This window comes from Callospermophilus lateralis, unplaced genomic scaffold (genome assembly GCF_048772815.1).
Source record: "Callospermophilus lateralis isolate mCalLat2 unplaced genomic scaffold, mCalLat2.hap1 Scaffold_905, whole genome shotgun sequence".
Lineage (NCBI taxonomy): Eukaryota > Metazoa > Chordata > Mammalia > Rodentia > Sciuridae > Callospermophilus > Callospermophilus lateralis.
Window position 1 is genome coordinate 340,453 of NW_027517183.1, and position 12,159 is coordinate 352,611.

Here is a 12,159-nt window from a genome sequence, read left to right on the forward strand (position 1 = left end):
CTTCCAAATTCATTCTCGGAGTCCAAAATCACCCTGATCCCAAAACCAGACAAAGACACTTCAAAAAAGAAAACTACAGACCAATATCTCTAATGAAGTTGGATGCAAAAATTCTCAATAAAATCCGTGTGAATTGAATACAAAAACATATCAAAATAGTTGTGCACCATGATCAAGTAGGATTCATCCCTGGAATGCAAGGCTGGTTCAATATACGGAAATCAATAAATGCTATTCACCACATCAATAGACTTAAGGACAAGAACCATATGATCATCTCGATAGATGTAGTAAAACATTCAACAAAGTTCAGCATCCCTTTATGTTCAAAACACTAGAAAAACTAGGGATAACAGGAACTTACCTCAACATTGTAAAAGCTATAAATGCTAAACCTCAGGCTAGGATCATCCTAAATGGAGAAAACTGAAGGCATTCCCTCTGAAATCTGGAACAAGACAGGGATGCCCTCTATCACCACTTCTATTCAATTTAGTTCTTGAAATACTAGCCAGAGCAATTAGACAGACAAAAGAAATTAAAGGCATAAAAATAGGAAAAGAAGAACTTGAATTATCGCTATTTGTGGATGACATGGTAATATATTTAACAGACCCAAAAGGGTCTACAAAGAAACTGCTAGAGTTAATAAATGAAGGATATAAAACCAACACGCATAAATCAAAGGCATTCCTGTATATCAGCAACAAAACTTCTGAAATGGAAATGAGGAAAACCACTCCATTCAAAATATCCTCAAAGAAAATAAGATACTTGGAAATCAACCTAACAAAAGAGGTGAAAACCACAGAACCCTAAAGAGAGAGATAGAAAAAGATCTTAGAAGATAGAAAAATGTACCCTGTTCATGGATAGGCAGAACTAAATTCATCAAAATGGCGAAATTACCCAAAGTTCTCTATAGGTTTAAAGCAATGCCAATCAAAATCCCAACGGCATTTCTTGTAGAAATGATAAAGCAATCATGAAATTCATATGGAAAAACAAAAGACACAGAATAGCAAAAGGAATTCTAAGCAGGAAGTGTGAATCGGGAGGTATAGCGATACTAGAGTTCAAACTTTACTACAAAGCAAGAGTAACAAAAACAGTGTGGTACTGGTACCAAAACAGGCAGGTGGACCAATGGTATAGAATAGAGGACAGAGAAACCAATCCACAAAATTACAACTTTCTTATATTTGATAAAGTGGCTATAAACATGCAATGGATGAAGGATAGCATCTTCAACAAATGGTGCAGGGAAAATTAGAAATCCATGTGCAACAAAATGAAACTGAATCCCGTTCTCTCACCATGCACAAAAGTTAACTCAAAATAGATCAAGGAGCTAGATATCAAATCAGAGACACTGCGTCTCATAGAAGAAAAAGTTGGCTATGATCTATATACTGTGGGGTCGGGCTCCAAATTCTTTAATAAAACATCAATAGCCCAAGAGTTAATAACAAGAATAAACAAATGGGACTTACTTAAACTAAAAAGTTTTTTCTCAAGAAGAGAAACAATAAGAGAGGTAAATAGAGAGCCTACATCCTGGGAACAAATGTTTACCCCTCACACTTCAGATAGAGCCCTAATATCCAAAATATACAAAGAACTCAAAATATTAAACAATAAGATAACAAATAACCCAATCAACAAATGGGCCAAGGACCTAAACAGACACTTCACAGAGGAGGACATACAATCAATCAACAAGTACATGAAAAAATGCTCACCATCTCTAGCAGTCTGAGAAATGCAAATCAAAACCACCCTAAGATACCATCTGACTCCAGTAAGATCAGCAGCCATTATGAAGTTAAACAACAATAAGTGTTGGCGAGGATTTGGGGAAAAGGATACACTTGTACACTGCTGGTGGGACTGCAAATTTATGAGGCCAATTTTGAAAGAAGTATGGATATTCCTGGAAAAGCTGGAAATGGATCCACCATTTGACCCAGCTATCACCCTTCTTGGAATGTTCTCTGAGGATCTTAAAAGAGCGTACTATAGGGATACTGCCACATCAATGATCATAGCAGCACGATTCACAATAGCTAGACAGTGGAACCAACTTAAATGCCCTTCAATAGATTAATAGATAAAAAAAAATGTTGCATCTATACACAATGGAGTATTACACAGCACAAAAAATGACAAAATCATAGAATTTGCAGGGAAATGGATGGCATTAGAGCATATTATGCTAAGCGAAGCTAACCAATCCTTAAAAAACAAATGCCAAATGTCTTCTCTGTTATAAAGAGAGCAAATAAGAACAGAACAGGGAGGAAGAGCATGAGGAAAAGATTAACATTAAACAAAGACGAATGGGGGGAGAGAAAGGGAGAGAGAAGGGAAAGCTTATGAAAATTGTAGGAAACTCTCAATGTTACACAAAATTGCATATAAGATGTTGTGAGGGGAAGTGAGGGGGAAACAATGGAGAGAATTGAACAATAGCAGATGAGGTAGAGAGGGAAGATGGGAGGGGAGGAGAGGGTGGATAGTAGGGGATAGGAAAGGTAGCAGAATACAACAGTCACTAATATGCCATTATGTAAAAATGTGAATGTGTAACCAATGTGATTCTACAATTCGTATTTGGGGAAAAAATGGGAGTTTATAACCCAATTGAGTCAAATGTATGAAAGATGATATATCTTGAGCTTTGTAATGTTTTGAACAACCAATAAAAATAAATAAATAAATAAAGGTTTAAAATTTAGTGGGAAGAAATTAGCTAAAAATGGGTTCAGATGTATTCATTTTGCTCTACAGAAACTTTGTTTTGTGAATATCACAAATTTATTTTACCAGAAAATGCACATAAATTGAGATTAAAGGATAATTCACCTAACTTCATGAAAAATTCATAGCATTTTCTACACTTTTCATATTTCATTTTTTTCGTGAATATTTTGTCATGGACAAGGTCTAGTCTTAGGCTATTCTTCCAGAATACTACCTCATCTGACAAGTTCGTACAATGTGTTGGATTGTTCTTTTCATCTGTTATTTAATAGTTTCTACCTGATAATGTGTATTTTTTCTTATCTTTATTTGGACATACAAACCTAACTATATCTTTGCATTTTATGTTTTACTGGGGAAGAGACTCATCAAAACTCTTTGTTATATGTATCAACAATCAAACATCTAGAGCATGCAATTATTCTTAATTTTGCATGAAAATAAATTTGTACCATTTTTCTTATAAAGATGTAGTATTATTAATAATGTCCCTACTGTAATAAGTAACTACTTACAAGAAGAATTAAACAATTGACTTTATATCAATTATGAACATGAAAAGTACTAAAATAAGTATTTGGCAATTAATACACAATTGATAGAAATTGAAAGCACAAGAAAGCCATTTAAAATGTCAGTGCATATGGTCCTTAAATAATAGGTTGTTCAAATAAAATTTCTCTAATTCATAAGAGTTAATATGCCACATTACAGCTTAATGTGATATAAAACTTTAAATTATCAGTATTGATAAATAAGAATGATACCTGTTTACTTAAATATGTTTATTTGATTTTCACTGTAAGATGTTAATTATGGAAGAATTGAGAATTAAGAAAGACTTGGTCTATATTATTTCTAACAGGAAAATCAAAGTACTTTTAAATATATATGTATATATATAATATATGTAATGCATATGCATGAATATAGATACATATGTATAATAAATGTATTGTAATATATCTATCAGGTGATTATAATTTTTAAATTTTCTCAAGAAAAAGAATGACTATAAAAAACAGTCTTAAATTTAAATTTCATAGCATACTACTGTTTGTAATGACATGAGAGAAAAATAGATATGGAGGGGAAACCAAAAAGGAAGGGAGAGAAGGGGGAAAATGAGGAAGAAAGTGAGTAAAGAAGAGGGACATGAGTGTATGATGTTAAGATAGAAGTGGAGGGGCTGGGTTTGTGGCTCAGAGGTAACATGCTTTTTTAGCATGTGTGAGGCACATGGTTCTATTCTCAGCACCACATACAAATAAACAAAATGAAGGTCAATCAACAACTGAAAAAATAAAAAAAGAAAAAAGAAGAAATATTATGAAAATTCCAAGCTTTGATGAATGTTAAATAAAAAAAATATGTTACATAGCCTTATGTAATTTCTAGACTATCCAAAATAGTCACTAAATGTTAGATTATTAGTGCTATAACTTAAAATCCATTGATCTTTCCTCTACATTCTGTGGCATGCTAGTGCTAAAATAAATTCTATTATTAATTCCCCCCCAAAACCTAATATTTCTACAGTAACTGACCCAGTTGAACATCAATGCAAGTAGACTCTATGAGACATGATGTGTATTTTGACGTTCATTTTTATTCAACACTGGTACATTACTATCTTCAGTTTATGCACATCATAGCATATATGTTTCATCAAAATTTCTCAAATTTGTAGGCATTTGTTTCACTTTCAATCACTTCCTGCTTGAGAACACATGTATTCCTCCATGTTTCATAACTGCTCTTTTCATGAGACTTCTTCCCAAAAACATTATTTTCAATTTCCATTATCACATTTGAAGCAAAACGCACAAACCCGTCACAATAAACCATAACACTAATATTACCATTAGATGTATAACTGGTTGGAATGAATGGTTGTATATCGATATAAGATTTCTTACTTAGTTTCAGATATCAATTCAATCCATTATTTAAAGTGGAACCAGTTATATTATTTATTCACAGTACAGTCTATTCACGAATTATCTCTATATTCATAGACACAGGTACACCTCTTTGTACCCCCAATACTAATTTATACGTCCTCAAAATATAGCTCCCAGAAATGGTGGAAGAAATACCCATGTCACCTGATCTCCATATACATTTTATCACAGTAATATTCTGGACACAAAAAGCAAAGGTCACACTTATGATTGTACAAAACCTAAATGGAAAGTGAACATGGATTACTAAAAACATCCATGTCCAGGTTGCCTAATGCTCTCAAATGAAAATCCTATTGGTGACTACATATTCGTTTCTTCCAAAGATTATATATTCAAACTCAAACATGTAGAAAATGTCTAATCCTGTCACTCACTTTATACTTTGCCTGATTTTGTAATGTCTCTATTGATATCTGCTTTCCTACATATTTTCCCCAGTTAATCATTGTGACTTCCTCATCACATGTGCTGATATTTACATTCACTCTCTTAGCGATACCCTACTTGTAAAGAACTTTTGTTCCAAATCCTACACTCATTCTTCTTCCTAAACCTACCGACTATCTTCCTAATCCTACCGACTATCACTTTTTGACTGGATGTTCTCTTCTACATTCAATCATCCAAGGTGAAAGGTCCTATGCCATTGTATATCAATTTATCTGAAACATCTGTGCAGAATGTAATTCAACGCTAAGTATCCCAATCAAGGGACAAATGAAGTTCTGGGCTTCAAATCTTACTTAGATTTCTGTTTTCGTACATATATTTCACCTCTATATTCTTATAAATATCACAGGTTCCCAATACCATTATTCTTCCAGCAGAATGGTTCCTAACCCATATCGAACATGTTAATAACACTAATCATACACTGTTCCCTGAATCTAACTTTACTGAGGAGCAGCGACAGTGTTGGTCTTACAATACAGGAATGTATGGGATCTTCCACCTGCTGAGAACATCAAAGGTACATGCAGAAATGATCTCTGGAGAAGATGTAGGCAGCTATGAAGGACCTGAGAGAGCAAAAGACATCTCCATGGCAAAGAACCTGGTAGGATGAAGGAATGTGTCTGAATCAGCCTCACTCTTCTTAATGTAGAGTAGACCAAACCAGGCCTGTGTGGAAAGCTCTTCCCAGGTGCGTATGGTTGATATACCATTCTAACATATGAAAGTGTCACAGGAAGTAGGGGCAGCCTCCATCTCATGGGACCCTTGGAAGCAACTGTTAGGACAAAGTGGTTGCCAAGGCAGTTACCTCATTCAGTTCCTGAAAGAAGTGACCACACCTCACTTCCTTGATGATGAAAGTCTCTGAACTTGGGATCCAGGAAGCCAGGCACCCAGAGCCATTACCAATCCCAGTCCCAGTGGTCTCACTTGTTTGAATTTACCAAAGACAGAGTCAGTCTTTCTTCTTACCTGTTAAGGTCTGTAAACAAGTCAGATTGGCACCTGTTATTTTGCCAGAGAAATGTTAGAGTCTGTAAAAAAGTCTGGATGGCGCCTGGCAAAATGCCAGAGGGAGTGGTTTGTGAAGTAACAAAAGCGAGCCATTAAGTGTGGAGATTCCTTATTGTTTGACTGCTGTATCTATTTCATGCTAATTAGATAGGCTGTGTAAAATGTATAAATACCGCTCTTATTCAACAATAATCGGCTTCCACTCCTGCTGCATCAGTCTACCCAAGTTGTTCGTCACCCCCCGGTTATTTTGCCCAGCCAGCCGGGCTGCGGCACTTACCTACTGATGTGAGGATGGCCAAATGCCAGGGAAGCTCTGAAGATAATTCTTTCCTGATAAAGCAGGTATTGGCTCACCGCTGACTCCTGACTACTTCACAGAGTTAGCAAAGGAAAGCAGATTTGAGACAGGACATGCAATTTTGGGGAACATAGTATGGCCCACCAGTCAGAGGACACTCTGGATAGTCACAGACCAACTTGGAGGAAAGAGTTGCCTTTGTGGGTGTGGTTGTGGGTTTGTGTATTCCACTGTGTCTGTGGTTATAGACATTAGAAAAGAGAATGCATCAATGGAATTGTTCTGTCTAGTAGAAAGCTTCTCAGCATTCATCCTGCCAAATTTATGAATGGACTACGGCTTTCCTTATGAATGGGCAATACCTGCTATCTTCCTAAGTTCCTGTTTTCTTCCTGAATTCTGGCCACTCTCAAGAATAGGCTCATGGTTTTGTGTAAAAGATATGTACCACCTCCAAACTCTATAACATGGCCTTGTACTGGATGGCTGAAGGGAATGGAGAGGAACTCAGAAAACTCAGATATCAGTGTGACCAGTAAAGTGTCAGTGGAGAAACACTGATTTGGGCCTTTTGTTTACCTATTGTTCCGTTGCCCTGAATGTCTGGAAGGTCTTTGCCTCAGTCCACCCCTTTGTGAAACCTGAAGAAAACAGTTTTCTAATGGAAAATAAAGAGCATCACCTGTGGCTCTTTGCTTAATTGCCGTGGAAAGGGATGTGTCTGAATCAGCCTCTTGGCCCTGTGTGAGGCTGTGACTTAGATTCTCACCACCTGATGAATCTAAGGAAAGATCTCATGTGTGCATCCAAAACCAAAATGGAAAAAGAGCAGTCTTGTGGATGAAGTCTCTCGCCTTCCTCTGTAAGGTTCCTGACTTCCATCAAGTGAGAATAGGTATCTTTGGTTCAAAAAGTTTTTCAAAGCCCTGCAGAGGCAAGTCCATAGGTGCTTGGATTTTCTCATAACTCCAATTCACATAAAGAATCTAAACCCCACAGACATAAGGCTCAAATTGGAGAAGCAGAGCAGTATTAATGGCAGGCCTAATTGATCACTCCTTGTTCACAGATAGGTTGTCAAGCCACCCTGACATTAGACAAATGAGGGTAGGGAGCATATTTTGGATACTGTCTTCAGCTGCACCCCTCATGGAAACTTCCAGCCAGAGGTTATGATGAGTGTCTATGTGGAAGTAGTTGAGAGCCATGTGGGAGTGTTTTGGTTTTAATTGTGGTCATTTGTTTGGCTGATGGAAGAGATGACTGGGTCCACCTTGGCTTGAACTCTGGTGTGAGTCTTCTTAGAGACTGAGTTCTGGAAATGACTGCAGAGATGTATTGCCATGAATTGTGTTGAGATTTTTGGAGGCCACACATGGTAGTGGCCTTTGGAAACTGAGATCCAGGCCCGGGGGGCTTCCCACAGAGCACTGGGAATCTGAGCCAGAATATCACATGATTTTATTCTGAAAGACTTGACAGCCATAGTTGAGAGTAAAAACACACATGGACCTCACATTGTAGACCTCAATGGGCCTGGCTTCATTTGATCTTTTGGCCACTCTTTGGGAAGTCTTGACTGTGAGAGTTCTCCAGATCTTTCATTGAAATGGGCTTTCTCACCTTTTAATGTTTCCAGAATGAATTAAATCCCACAGTGCCTCCAACCTCATCCTTGAAAAATGGCTAGATAAACATCATAAAAATTTGAAATTCCCATCACCAGGTGACACTGGATACACTTTGGATTTCCTGTTGCTCATCATGAGTGTACCAGACAGTGCCTTGATTGACTGGGTTTCATGAAAATGGTGTAGAACAATGATGCAAATAAGTTAAAGTCTGCTGAGTAGTGGGCCTAGAGCAGTGTTTTGCAGGTCTGTGATAAAACTTCTGTGGTGGGGTCATGTGGATCTGCCAAAAGGCTTGTAACTGACATGGTGCAGCCAGCAGACCCTTGTATGTAAAGGCATCTTGTTGAATGGAGAGGTTTCAGGGCAATGTTCAGAATCAGGTTGCTATGGTCAAGGGGGCAAGCTATGTGGGATAGAAGCCTGGTTGGTGCATTCTCCTGCAGACCCTGACGCACAACACGTGACAGATCTCCCTCCAGCACTGTGACCCAGTTGAATTCCTTGTATTTCCTGAAGCCAATACCAAACTCCCAGTGCAGAAGCAAGGACACCATGAAAAGTGGAGGATGACCAAATGGCTTCACAGTCCACACGGGGCCACACTTAGCCTTCAGTGGCAAGAGTTTACTTACAAAGAGAGAATTTAGCCTTGCTGCCTCACGTTCTTTGGAAAATAAGAAACCATGTTCTGCAGGTCACATAGATGGAGACCCAGCTTTGGTGGTCTCACTAGAAAGGAAGCCATAGGTCCTGACTACAACATATACTTCAAGTGGCCAACCTCAGAGGCAGGTTCTCCAGAAGTCTTTAGGCTGTCAGATCTCCATATTTGTGCAGTATTTACCCTGTCCCTTACTTTTGGAAACTCCTCTACCACCTCCAATATTGTGAACTCGTAACCATGTTCCATTCCTGATATGTATTCACAGATTTTCTAAATCTTCTTCTTTTATTTTGTCTTACTTGGGGCAAAGATAGTGTCAAGGTATTGTTGTGAATGAGAGTAGGAAGATTTTGTGTAGCACATATTTGCATACACATTTGATTCATTTTCCTATTTTACATTCAAAATACTGAATCCCTGACACTAACCCATACCCTACTAGACTCTGACTACTAACCCTAATATGGTGGAGAGAAATAATGCAAACAGAAGTGAAATACAAACAGTTCAGAGGAGGCATGGTGTATAGTTGGATTTGCTTTTTGCATGATAAAGTGTAGGTGTTATAAATCTAGTCAATTTTTAATTAAAATAGTTCACCATGGGTTTTTGTAGTTAACAAATACGTGAATTCCTGTCTCCCTTTCTCTGTAGCCTATTCAGCACATGTATTTTTATATGCCCTTTCTCTGTAGCCTATTCAGCACATGTATTTTTATATGCACATATAGAATCCTACCTGGTATCACACGTACATTTTTGTGACTTGGCTGACTTGGAGATACAAATTGTGAGAAAAGATCACTCCTCCTAAAAGCAGTTGGAACTGAAAATTCAACCTATGTGTGAGCTTCCTAGGAGAACAACATTGTACATAAATCCATGCTCAGTAAAATAAATTATTTTGCATCTGTGGATGTTATATATTTCATGATGAATATTGATTGGCTTATATATTGGTACTTTTTAATATCTCTGTGTGTTTTGGGTGTGTGTATATATATATATATATATATATATATATATATATACACTCTCAAGATTTTTCAAAATATGAAATATATGTGTCTTATATACACTACCGAAATTCATTCATGTTCATGTATGTGGATTTATAATAAAAATTTCACAAGATTATTCTCAGAAGTATTCATTTACCTGAACTACATATTTGTTTTCTAGTACTTAAAACTAACTTCAGTGAATGTGCATACAAATACTAATATTTCTACAGTAATTGACCCAGTTTAACATCAATGCAATTAGATTCCTATGGGACATGGTGTATATTTTGATGTTCATTTTTATTCAACATTGGTTCGTTAATATTTCTTCAGTTCATGCACATCATAGGATATATATTTCATCCACAAATTCACAAATTTATAGGCATTTGTTTCTCTTCCAATCACTTACTGCTTCAGAACACATGTATTCCTCCAGGTTTCTTGACTGGTCTTTTAATGAGACTTCTTTCCAAACACATTATTTTCGATTTCCATAATCACTTTTGAAGCAAATCTCACACAATCTTTATAATAAAACATAACGCAATTATACAATTAGATGTGTAACTGGTTGGAATGAATGATTGTATATCAATATAAGTTTTTGTGTATATTTTCACATATCAATTCAATCCATTATTTAAAGTGGAAACAGTTATATTATTTATTCACAGTATTGTCAATTCATGCATTAATTCTATATTCATAGACACATAGTACAAATCTTTGTACCGCCAATAATAATTTATACATCTTCAAAATATTGCTCTCAGAAATGGTATAAGAAATACTTATGTCACCCAATCTACATATACATTTTATCACAGTAATATTCGGGACCCAAAATGCAAAGGTCAAACATATGATTGTACCAAAGCCTAAATTGAAAGTGAGCATGGATTACTAAAAACATCCATGTACATGTTGCCTAATGTTCTCAAATGTCAATCCTATTTGTGACAACATATTTTTTTCTTCCTTAGATTATATATTCAAACTCAACCCTGTTGAAAATATCTAATCCTATCACTCACTTTATACTTTTCCTGATTTCTTAATGTCTCTATTGATATCTTCTTACCGACATATTTTCCCCAGTTCATCATTGTGACTGACTCTTCACATGTGCTCACATTTAAATTCACTCTCTATCCGAAACCCTATTGCTGGAGAACTTTTGTCCAAAACCTATACTCACTCTTCTTTCTGAAACTGAATATCTTTCTAGTAATTTCAACTATCCCTTTTTGACTAGAAGTTCTCTTCAACATTCCATCATCCAACGTACAAGGTCCTATGCCATTGTACTGAATTTATCTGAGACATCTCTTCAGAAAATAATTCAAATCTAAGTATCCCAATCAAGGGCCCAATGCCCTTCTGGGCTTCAAATCTTACCTACATTTCTGTTTTCATACTAATATTTCACCTATATTTTCTTGTAAATATTGCAGCTTCCCAATCATTCCTGCAGCATGATTCCTAACTCATATCGAACATGTTATTAATCCTAACCATACACTGTTCCCTCAATCTAACTTTACAGAAGATTAGAGACAGAGTTGGTCTTTCAATATAGGAATGTAGCAGATCTTCCACATGCTAAGATCCTCAAAGGTCCATACAGAAATGATCCCTGGAGAAGATGTATGCAGCTATGAAGGACCTGAGAGAGAAAAAGTCATCTCCATGTAATGGCTCACCGCTGGCTCCTAATAACCTCACAGAGTTGGCCAAGGAGACCAGATCTGAGACAGGACAGGCCATTTCTGGGAACATAGTATGGCCCACCAGTAAGAGGACACTCCGGATAGTCACAGACCTACTTGGGGGAAGGAGGTGCCTTTGTGGGTTGGGTGTGAGTTTGTGGTCTTGTCTCATTTTCTGAGAATAGGTAGGAAAGGCAGTATGTTCATTTTGGAGTGGATGGTTTCTAGAAAGTCGTTTGACAAGGAGTGTGTTTCTACGTCTGGGTATCCCACTGTGTTCGTGGATGAAGACATTAGAAAGAGCATGCATCAATGGATGTGTTCTGTCTAGTAGAAAGCTTCCCAGCATTCATCCTTCCCAATTTATAGATGGACTTGGCTTGCCTTCTGGAAGGGCAACACCTACTGTCTTCCTAAGTTCCTGTTTTCTGCCTGAATTCTGGCCACTAACCATAATAGGCTCATGGTTATGTGTCCAAGATATGTACCACCTCCAAGCTCTGGGACATGGCCATGTACAGGATAGCTGAAGGGAATTGGAGCATCTCAGAAAACTCAGATATCAATGTGACCAGTAAAGTCTCTGTGGAGAAACCCTGCTTTGGGCCTTTTGCATACCTATTCTTCTGTTGCACTGAATAACA